Raw genomic sequence first — 12,007 nt, forward strand, 5'->3', positions numbered from 1 at the left:
CAGCTGCTGGATCTCCTGCTAGCAGGTGGAAGGGAAGCAGGTCTCCAGCGCTGGCCTGGGCTAGAGGCAGGCCTACGTGGACGGACCGATCCGGCTGTGGGAACTGGGGCAGTGCATCCTTTCTCTCCCACTCAGCTCTCTGCGGCAGCCTCGGGTGATTGAGCAAGTGTAGTGGAGACTGTTGGAGAAGGCAATGGCACCCCACTCCAGTACTCTTGCCTGGAAAATCCCATGGATGGAGGAGCCTGGTAGGCTACGGTCCATGGGGTTGTTAAGAGTCGGACATGACTGAGCGACTTCACTTTCACTTTTCCCTTTCATGCACTGGAGAAGGAAATGGCAACCCACGCCAGTATTCTTGCCTGGAGAATCCCAGGGACGGCGGAGCCTGGTGGGCTGCCATCTATGGGGTCGCACAGAGTCGGACACGACTGAAGTGACTTAGCAGCAGCGGAGACTGTCAGTGGGGGCCCATGTCAGATCACGGGGTGGGGGAGACCCCATTTCAATAAAGGCAGGACCCAAGACTGGGCTGTTTGGTGAGTGGTACTGCTTGTATTTTAATCCCCACGTCCCTTTCTCCTCCAAGACTGTGGTCTGTGGCATCTAAGATCTGGGGCTTTGCAAATCTAAGTGTAGATGGCATGAGACTGACCTTCCCCAGTTAAGTTCCTTCTGTTTGGTCTCCAGCCAGGGATCGAGCTGGAATTTATTTTGGGGGGGGGCTTTTGCCCCGCCCACCAGTGTCCCCAGGACACGCTTTCGGTTTCTTCTCCCCATTCTTGGTCCCTGTCTTTATCTACGCTCACCCCATGGAGGTCTCACCCACCTGCCGAGATCGCCTGGATTGACACCTCCCGCCCACCCCCAGCTGTTGCTCAGTGCGGCAGGGGATGTGGCAGACTTCTCAGCCCCAAACTCAGCTCTCCTCTGCTGCCCCTGCCTCCGAGATTCTCCTGCGGCTCCCTCCTCCCTGTCAGTGAAGGGCAATGGTTGGCAACCTCACCCGTTCACGTGCTCAGGCCCAAACTCCAGAGTCAGCCCTGCCTCTATCCTCACGTCCCACATGGAAGCCACCGGGAAACCCACTGGCCTCTCTTTCAAAATAGATCCAGAATCTGACCCCGACTCCCCGCCTGTGCAGCCATCGTCCCGGCCAGGATCCCAGCAGCAGCCACCTCCAGGGGGTCCCAGCCTCTGCCTTCACCTCTCCACCCTCAGTCTACAGTGGTGGTGGGTGTCCAGTGACCAGGTAAGGGGAGAGACAGCTGTGACTCTTCATCTTCGTGGTGAGCTGAGACTGAGGACCATCTCAGGAGACAAGAAGGGAGTTAACAAGGTCTAGAGAAGGCAATGGCACCCCACTCCAGTACTCTTGCCTGGAAAATCCCATGGATGGAGGAGCCTGGTAGGCTATAGTCCATGGGGTCGCTAAGAGTCGGACACGACCGAGCGACTTCACTTTCACTTTTCCCTTTTATGCACTGGAGAAGGAAATGGCAACCCACTCCAGTATTCTTGCCTGGAGAATCCTAGGGACGGCGGAGCCTGGTGGGCTGCTGTCTATGGGGTCGCACAGAGTTGGACACGACTGAAGCGACTTAGCAGCAGCAGAGTTGGAACCCATGGACTCTGGATCAGGTGTGTCAGGAGGCGGGGTGGGGAGGGGGATGAAGCAAGAGGGGACAGGCCTCAGAAGGTGGTCGTCTGGGTTCTGGGAGCAGGACATCAGCCTTGGAGGACCTGGTCTAAATTTAGAAACAGGAGTTGGTCCTGCAGGCAAAGCAGGGATGGGGAACAGAAGGATGAGATCTTGTTTGCTCCAACCTTTGTTTGTTCACCCTGCAGGCACGGGTAGAAGGAGACTTGGTGAGCAGTGGACCTCAGGGCCCTGGGGACAGAGCGAGAGGAACATCAGGGAAGCCCAGGGCTGCAGGAAGAAAGACGGGGTGGGAGGGGATCCAGTTTCCCCTGGGAGATTCAGGGAAAGTCAGGAGCTGAGGACCAGCCAGGTTGTGGGGAGTTGCCAGTACATTGAGGGTCACTTCCCCACTGTGATGAGCTTGGGGAGCTGGGAGAACACTGCCTGGGAGCAGCCTCATCCATGAAGGAATATTCTAGAAGAAGAGATGGCAACAGCTTCAGGCCCAGGGCAGAGCAGGGTCATAGCAGGCTATTGGCTCAGGGACCATGAGGTCTAGAACTTTCCTTGGATACTTTCCTGTTGTGTGGGCATACGTGTGTGGCACCCTTTGCATAGGGCAAAGGGTGTCTGTCTTGCTGATCGCTGAACCCAGGGTAGGCAAGGCAGGTGCGGGGAAGCTGGAAGAAAATGCGAGGAGCCGTAGGAACTGCAGACATGCTTTATTCGCTAATGGCTGATGCCGCAGCAAGCATGTAGACTCCTTTATGCTCCCGTGACTGACACAGCCACAAGGGCTGTTTCAGGTGATGCTTACATAGGTATACAGAACAAAGGTGGCACGTGGCCAAGTGAGTATACCATAATGCGTGTGCACATTGCTGTAAATGATCTCAGCCGTTACATAACCATGCAAAGTCATTGTTTACAGAATTGGGGCAGGGGCAAGAGCGAGAGAGCCTGACCATTGGATCTTGGCTAATTGCTGTTTCTCTACAGTGTCAAAGAGGAAATACAAACAAAGAATTCTTAGATGCCCAGGACTCTAGAGGAAGACATCACTAGTTGTATGAGGTGCAGAAAATCTGACTCAGCCTTGCTTAAGTGAGAAGGAAATCAATCTGTCGGTTCACAAAAGCTGGAAGAGCCTAGACTGGCTTCAGGCGCAACATGACAGGGGCTCCAGCGAGGTCGGCGGGATGCTCAGCTGGGTGTCTTCAGGCCGCTTGAGTGTGTCCTGTAGCCTCAGGATGTTACCCACCGAAGCCCAGGGCCCTGTGCCTCTTCTTTTCACAAGCCAACAGAGTGTTCTGGATCGTTGTCCCCGGGTCACCATCGTCTTGTAGTCTTGGGGGCGGCAAACAGGCATGGCTGAGAGGGGCGTTCCTCCAGCGAAAGTGGGGCCCGATTGCTGGGAGAATGGATAGCATGACACAAAAGCAGCAGACACCCCCGTCGGAGGATCTGAGGTGAGTCTAGGCACCGGGACCACCCCATCACGGTGAGGAAGAGTGTATGAACCCTCTTTTCCGGGAGAAGCAGCCGTGTGAAGGAGGCTCTCCCGAGAGTGTGCGAAGCAGAGGGAGGCCCATAGCTTTTCTTCTGAGTTTTAAGCTTAACATGTGAACTGAGAACAACTGGTATCTTAGTGCATAAAGCGCAGGAGTCCCTTCCTCCTGGCTCCGTCTCCACCCAGGTGCCCCCAGTCCCTCCCCTACTGCGGGGGTGGGCATGGGGGTGACTGTTTCCTTGGGCTGACATGGGGTATGGAGGCCTGTCTGGACCATCCTGGCCACTCTGGGGACCTGTGTGAAACTTGAGGCTGGATTAACTCCTCCTGGGGAAGTGATGGGGCTTCCCTGGTAGCTCAGCTGGGGGTCCGCCTGGTCCTTCACGAGCCCCCACTGGCCTCACCACGCTCAGAGCCTGACGGATGAGTCTGTCAGATGCGGTTGGGGGTGGGGGGCTTTGAAATTTCACTTTCTGTGGGAGACCTTTTGCTTTCTAACTTCTGACTAAGGAGAGGGGCTTCACAGGGGTTCGCCTTGCATCGTTTTGGCACTGGGACCGTCTGGGCTGCGCTGTCCCCTGGACCCTCCTATGAGCTTGCCTGGCCCCAGACTGAGTATCATTCTAATGGGGAAGGGGTAAGATTGCGAACTGGTTTTTGGTGCGAGTTAGAGGGAAGACAACAGACTCGGTCTTCTCTTTGGTTCCAGAAGAATACCAACGAATTTGGGTAAATGTAGGGGGAGGTACAGATAAGAAGGTGGGAATGGTTCCTTCCTCCTGGAGAGGGTCAGCCACACTCCAAGTTGACTCCACGCTCTTCAAATAAACACAGAGGGCAGTCAGAATACATTAAAAAAAAAAAAAGGAGAGACTGATTCTGGTTTCTGGTTTGGCATGTAAGATGCTTCAAGTTGCTGCTCTGTATTAAAAACAAGTAAAAAAACTGAAAAACTGCAAAAGCAATGATTCTTCCATCTGCAAGAGCAATGAGGTCACAGGGCAAGCCACTGACAGGTAAATACAGAGAATCGCAACTTCCCAGAGCAGAAACCCATGAGCAGACACCGCTGAGGGAACCGGCGGTGGGTAGGAAAACCCAGATGAGAGTTGATGAATTGCTGAAGGCTCAGTGTGGACAAATCTGAGAACTAAGATTCCAGATAACCCAGTCAGAGAAGGACCTCACGCTTTGTGAGTTTGACCTCCCGGAGCTTGACCAGGTTCCCACAGTGAATACTGGGGAACAATCCCCTCACGATCCTGGCAGGAGGAGGGGGAGGTGAACCATCCTGAAATATCCCAGACGCTGGGTTCTTCAGGGGGTTTGCTCTCAGGAGAAATGGTTAGCCAGAGCCTAACCTGCTGGGGTTTGATCAGAGTCGAAGTGACCTGGGGGGAGGAAAACACCCAATTCCAGCCCACTCCAGCTATCCTGTCCCAGTTAAGCGGGGAGAGAGGGGAAAAGTGAGACACACTCATGAAGTTCCCAGTCCAGAGCACAGGCCCACTGGGACCTCCTAGGCTGTGAACTCTTCCCCTCCCTGACCTCACTACTGCATTATTAGAGTTCCTGAGAAATTTTACAGCTTTACGGAAGTTCCCTTTACCCAGTACATTATGTCCTGCTCTCAGACTCATGGGGCTTCCCAGGTGGTTCAGTGGTAGAGAATCTGCCTGCCAAGCAGGAGGCGTGGGTTCAATCCCTGGGTCGAAGATTCCCTGGAGAAGGAAATGGCAACCCACTCCAGTATTCTTGCCCATGGACAGAGGAGCCTGGCAGGCTATAGTCCCTGGGGTCACAAAAGAGCTGGACACGACTTAGCGACTAAACAGCAATAACAATCAGACACACTAAAGGCAAAAAGCAGTTGAAAGAGAGAATAGGCATCAGAATCTGATTTAGCTATGGCAGAGAGGTTGAAATGATCAGATCAGGAATTTAAGACAACCATGATTAATACGCTAGGGCTCTCATGGATAAAGTTGACAGCATGCAAGGACAGATGTGCAGTGTAAGCAGAAAGATGGAAATTACAAGGAAAAAGAACCAAGAAGAAATGCTATACATCAAACACACTCTCAGAAATGCAGAATGTCTTTAAAAGGCTTATTAGTAGACTGGACACGGCTAAGGAAAGAATCTCTGAGTTTAAGAATATCTCAACTGTTGTTCAGTTGCTCAGTCGTGTCTGACTCTTTGCAGCCCCATGAACTGCAACATGCCAGGCTCCTCTGTCCTCCTCTCTCTCCTGGAGTTTGCTCAAGTTCATGTCTATTGAATCGGTGATGCCATCCAACCAGCTCATCCTCTGTTGCCTCCTTCTCCTTTTACCTTCAATCTTTCCCAGCATAAGGGTCTTTTCCAATGAGTCAGCTGTTTGCATCAGGTGGCCAAAGAATTGGAGCTTCAGCTTCAGCATCAGTCCTTCCAGTGAATATTCAGGACTGATTTCCTTTAGGATTGACTGGTTTGATCTCCTTCAGTCCAAGGGACTCGCAAGAGTCTTCTCCAGCACCACAGTTTGAAAACATCAGTTCTTTGGCGCTCAGCCTTCTTTATGGTCCAACTCTCACATCCATACATGACTACTGTAGAAACCATAGATTTGACTATATGGGCCTTTGTTGGCAAAGTGATGTCTCTGCTTTTTAATACACTGTCTAGGTTTGTCATAGCTTTTCTTCCAAGGAGAAAGCGTCTTTTAATTTCATGGCTGCAGTCACTCTCCACAGTGATTTTGGAGCCCAAGAAAATGAAATCTGTAACTGTTTCTACTTTTTCCCCATCTATTTGCCATGAAGTGATGGGGCTGGATGCTATGATCTTTGTTTTTTGAATGCTGAGTTTTAAGCCACCTTTTTCACTCTCTTCTTTCACCTTCATCAAGAGTCTCTTAAGGTCCTCTTCACTTTCTGCCATTAGAGTGGTATCATCTGCACATCTGAGGTTGTTGATATTTTTCCTGTCAATCTTGATTCGAGCTTGTGCTTCATCCAGCCTGGCATTTTCGAATGGTATACTCTGCATAGAAGTTAAACAAGCAGGGTGACAATATACAGCCTTGATGTACTCCTTTCCCAATTATGAACCAGTTTGTTGTTCCATGTCTGGTTCTGACTGTTGCTTCTTTATTTGCATACAGGTTTCTCAGGAGGCAGGTAAGGTGGTGTGGTATTCCCATCTCTTTAAGAATTTTCCACAGTTTGTTGTGATCCAGACAGTCAAAGGCTTATCCCAGTGTTCACAGCAGCTTTCTTTACAATAGCTAGATTTTGAAGCTACCCAAGTACCTATAGGCAGAGAATGGATAAAGAAGATGTTACATATATATACATACATTATATATATATAGAAAGTGAAAGTGAAGTCGCTCAGTCGTGTCCGACTCTTTGCGATCCCATGGACTGTAGCCCACGAGGCTCCTCCACCCATGGAATTTTCCAGGCAAGAGTAATGGAGTGGGTTGCCATTTCCTTCTCCAGAGGATCTTCCCCACCCAAGGATCGAACCCGGGTCTCCCGCATTGCAAGTAGATGCTTTTACCATCTGAGCCACGAGGGAAGCTCCTTATATATATATATAATATATATAATATTATATTATTATATATATTATATTATTATATTACTATATTATATTATAATGTATTATAATATAATATAGTTATATAATATAATTATATAATATTATATATAATTATAACATATATAGTAATTAAATAATATAATATATAATTATATATAATAATATATTTATTAAATTATAATATAGAATTATATATTATATATAATAATATATAATTATATAATATAGGTATTATATAATTATATATTATTATATATACATGTATATATAATATATAATATATTTATTATATATAATATATATTATATATAATATTATATATTTTATACATTATAATATAATATATAATTATATATTTTTATATATAATTATATATAATATTATATATTATAATGTTATTTATATAATTATATTAATATATTATATTATAATGTATTATAATATAATTATATAACATATAACATAATATGTAATATTATATATAATTATATTATTAATATTATATATTAATATTAATTATATATATTATATAAATTATATATTATTTGATATATATAAAATATATTATATATATTATAATTATATATTATTATATATAATATATATAAATATAATATATATTATATATGATTATATATAATATATATAAATATAATATATATTATATATGATTATCTATATATAATATATAATATATATAAATATTATATATTTATATATTATATATATACATATTCTATATGTATATATATATTATAACATTATATATGTTATATATATTATGATATATATTATAGTATAATAATATATAATATATAATATATTATATATATTATATTTAAATTGTATATATTATATATTATATGATATATATTATATGATAATATAGGATATATAATATATGATATATTATATATTATATATAAACATATTCTATATATATAATATATATTATAATATTATATATTGTAATATTATAATATATTATATATTATATGATAATATATGATATATATGATATATAATATTATATATTTATATATTTATATATCATATTCTATATGTATAATATATATTATTATATATAATACATTATGATATATATTATAATATATTATATATTATTATAATATATTATATGATATATATCATATAATTGTAATATATATATGATATGATATATAATATCATATAATTATAATATATATAATTATATATAAATATAAATATAAATATAATATATATAATATATATAACTATAATATAATATAATATATAATATATTTTATTATTACTATATATTATTATATATTATATATATTTTATTATATATATAATATAATATATATATTATATTACACATATATTATATTATTTTATCATAATATTATAATAATTATTATATAATAATATATTATATAATATATATTATATTACACATATGTTATATTATTATAATATAATAATTATTATATAATATAATATAATATATAATTATATATAATATATATATTATATATATAATGTATATATATTTAATATTTGCACACACATTGGAATATTACTCATCCATAAAAAGAAAGAAATTTTGCCACTTTCAGCAATGTATATGGACCTAGAAAGTATTATGTTTAGTAAAAATGTCAGACAAAGATAGGCAAATACTGTATGGTATCACTTATATGTGGAATCAAAAAAACAATGCAAATGAAGCACATGCAAAACAGAAACAGACCCACAGATCCAGAAAACAAACCGGCGGTTGGTAGTGGGAAGAGGAAAGGGGGTAATTACAGGTACAGATTAAGAGACACAAACTGCTATGCATAAAATAGATGAGCAACAAGGATATATTGTATAGCACAGGAACTTACAGCCATTATTTTGTGATAACTTTGCTGCTAAGTTGCTTCAGTCGTGTCCGACTCTGTGCGACCCCACAGACGGCATTAGGGAAATGCAAATTTAGCCAGGAGTGAACTACCACTACACATCTATTAGCGTGGCCAAAACCCCAAACTCCGACGACAACCAATACTGGTGAGGATGTAGCGCAGCGGTGACTCCTGCTCATTGCTGACGAGAATGCAAAAATGCTACCATTGCTTTGGAAGACTCTGGTAGCTTCTTACAAAACATACTCTCATCATATTATCCAGCATTTGTGATCCCTGGTATTTACCCCCAAAGAACTGAAAACTTACATCCACACAAAAACCTACACGCAGATATTTACAACAGCTTTATTCATAATTGCCAGAACTTGGAAGGAGCCAAGGTATCCTGCAGGAGGTGAATGGACAAATAAATTGGGTACATCCAGACCATGGAATATTATTCATTGCTAAGAAGAAATGAGCTATGAGGCCATGAAAAGACATGGAGGAAACTTACATTTATCTTACTAAGTGAAAGTGCTGAGTGAAAGAAGTCAATCTGAAAAAGCTGCATCCTGTATGATTCCAACTATAGAACACTCTGGAGAAGGCAAAACGATAGAGAAAGTAAAAATATCAGTGGTTGCCATGAATTGGGATGGGGAGAGAGGGATGCAGAGGTGAGCACAGAGGATCTTCAGGGCAGTGAAAATACTCTGGATGATATAATGGTGGGTAAATATCACCTAAGTTTCCCAAACCCACAGAATGCACAACACCGAGAGTGCGTCCTGATGTAAATTACAGATTTGGGGTGATTGTAATGTGTTGGTGAAGGTCCATTAACTCGTGAATGTGCCACTCTGGTGGGGGACGTTGATAATGGGGGTGCTGTGTGTGTGTGTGTGGGAAGTGGGGTGCAGGGACAGGGTGCAGATGGCAATGCTGTGTACCTTCTGCTCAGTTTTACTGTGAGCCTAAAACAGCTGTAAAAAATAATCTATTTTTTAAAAACAGGTGCAAATGTCAGGCAGTGCCACTGTGTTCACATCTCTGCTCTCCCTTTGAAGGGTCATGTCCAGCCCTGTGTGTTTCTGCCAGACTCCACTGGTCAGTGGACAGTTGGACTCAGTGACTGCCCCAAATGGCCTGCCTGCACCCCAGAAGTGCCCTGGAGTGTCCCAGCCGTTCCCTCAGCTCTGTGTGCATGGATGATCATCTGCAGATTTCAGGCCAGTGCTGCTCCCCAGCCAGCTCAGCTGTCCCAGAGGTCCTACTGGACACCAACCACCGAGGGACCAAGGGCTCTGTGTCCTGTTTGTCCACTGTTCCCAAGGGCACCTCCCAGGAAGGCCAAGGGTGACTAAGGGAGCAGGACCCAGGCACTATGGGGTCCCCCAGCCAGACACCTCCAAATGCCACCCAATGCATCCCCAATATCTCCATAACATCGTCTGGCAAGAAGGAAAAAAAAAACAACCCCTTGAAAACCACACTCTTCCCATTTTACAGGGTAGGAAGCTGAGGCTGGGAGAGGAGTCACACCACAGTTAAGAAGCCGGGCGTGCAGCCTCCCCACGGTTGTGGGATGGAGGTGGGGGGTGGAGATGGGGTGGGGGCGGGGCGGGGGGACCCCCACCCTTGCTCCCGCTCTGGTTACCCCGGCCCAGGGGGATGTGGACTCAGGTCTCCCCGGGTCTGAGTGTGGGGTGGGCAGGTGGCCAGTGTCCTTGTGCAGCAGAAGCCTTGACATCCGCTGGGAACTGCTGACCAGCACAGCTGTCCGCCTCTAGGTAGCGGAAGGAAGCGGTCATGGCCCTCAGTGCCCTGTCCCCGGGCCTTAGTGCCGCTGCTTGCAGAGCCCTGGGCGCCCTCCCCAGGCTGCATCTGAAGCAGGTGGATCACCGAGCAGGCGGATCCGGCCGTGGGGAGGTTCCTTCTGGGCCGCGCGTGTTTAAAACTCGAACTGATCATCAGAACTACCTCCTTGGCACCCAGCCAGAGGACCCAGTTTGGAGTGGCTTAGTCTCCCATGTCCGGACATCAGCCAGCAGTGGCCGTAAACTCCTAGGGACTTCAGGCGTGTCTGGGTCCTGCTTGCTAAGGTGAGCGTCCTTTGGTTCCTGCGCTCCCTGTTTGCACGTTGTCCCCCGTCCCTCTGCCCTCATGACCTTTGCCAAGGGCAGCTCTTACCCCATAGTACCCTTGCCTACAGTGTGCAACAGCTGACTCTGGGTAAAAGGCCCAGATCGTAGTGTGGGCCCTTTTCCCCACGGTGGCCAGTGCCAATTTCTCCTTTGTTTCTTTTTAAAAAATACCTATGTATTTGGCTGCTCTGGGTCTTACTTGCTGCATGCAGGGTTTCCATCTTCCTTGTGACAGGCAGGCTCTTTAGTTGGAGCAGGTGGGATTTAGTTCCCTGACCCGGGAGGGAACTCGGGCTCCCTGCTTTGGGAGCCTGGAGATTTAGCCACTGGACCCCCAGGGAAGTCCCTGACCATGGCCAATTTCACACCACTGACTTGAAATCACTGAACTGGTGTGGAAGAGATCTCTCTCTCTCTTTGGTTGCTCAGTTGTGTCCAACTGTTTTCAACCCCATAGACTGTAGGCCGCCAGGCTCCTCTGTCCATGGGATTTTCCAGGCAAGAATACTGGAGTGGGTTGCTATTTCCTCCTCCAGGGGAGAAGATACACAATAGTAAGCTGTTATATGGTGTCTCTACTCTACAGATAAACAGTGGGAAGAACAGAGACCATAGTGAAGTTTAGTAAAATAATAGCTAGGTGATGTTTTGAATATTTATTACCTTTGTTTATATTTATTTATTTAGTTGTGTCGGAGCTTAGTAGTGGCATCCAGGACCTTCCTTGCTCACGAGGGCTTCTCTCTAGTTGCTGCAAGGGGGCCGAGTTGCCCTGTGCCATGTGGGAGCTCCATGTGGGGCCTTATTTCCCTGACTAAGGATTGAACGCCCATCACCAGCACTGGAATGTGGATTCTTAACCACTGGAACACTAGGGAAGTCCCATTGCCTTTGCTTTCAATAAAATTTAATTCTAAGTATATATGATTTATTTATTTTTATCAATGCATGTATAACAACTGGTTTAGAAATTCCTGAAAATGCAATAGTCAGCTCTTGTCTAGAGCTGGGACAGGCACCCCACTGCTGCAGGGAAAACCCCAAGCTTCATACGTGAGAAATCAAGCAGGGCAAATGGGAAACACTATAGTGGGTGCAGAGTGCAGACCCTGAAAACGAGGCCTGGGTTTGATCCCACCGCTCTGGGTCGCTGTGTGACCTTCGGTTAGGTTATTCAAGCTCTCTGAGTCTTGGATGTGTCGGCTATAACGTGGCAGCAGCACTCTATAGGGCGGTCATGAAG

The 12,007-nt window shown here is 44.6% G+C and overlaps 1 long non-coding RNA gene across 2 annotated transcripts; it reads left to right on the plus strand.

Annotated features, from left to right (window-relative positions):
• Positions 1 to 8: 8 nt before the first annotated feature.
• LOC145529109 (uncharacterized) lies at positions 9 to 11,684 on the plus strand. 2 transcript variants are annotated; one of them, XR_014070930.1, is made up of 9 exons: positions 9 to 248; positions 331 to 539; positions 1,110 to 1,408; positions 1,494 to 1,641; positions 2,642 to 3,111; positions 9,688 to 9,849; positions 10,130 to 10,211; positions 10,411 to 10,722; positions 11,452 to 11,684. It is a non-coding gene; the product is annotated as an uncharacterized LOC145529109 (long non-coding RNA). The 2 variants fall into 2 exon arrangements; XR_014070929.1 differs by lacking the exons at positions 9 to 248; positions 331 to 539; positions 1,110 to 1,408 and having other exon boundaries at positions 1,486 to 1,658.
• Positions 11,685 to 12,007: the final 323 nt, after the last annotated feature.

The sequence above is a fragment of the Giraffa tippelskirchi genome, chromosome 12 (assembly GCF_054371585.1).
Source record: "Giraffa tippelskirchi isolate mGirTip1 chromosome 12, T2T-mGirTip1v1.2.pri, whole genome shotgun sequence".
Lineage (NCBI taxonomy): Eukaryota > Metazoa > Chordata > Mammalia > Artiodactyla > Giraffidae > Giraffa > Giraffa tippelskirchi.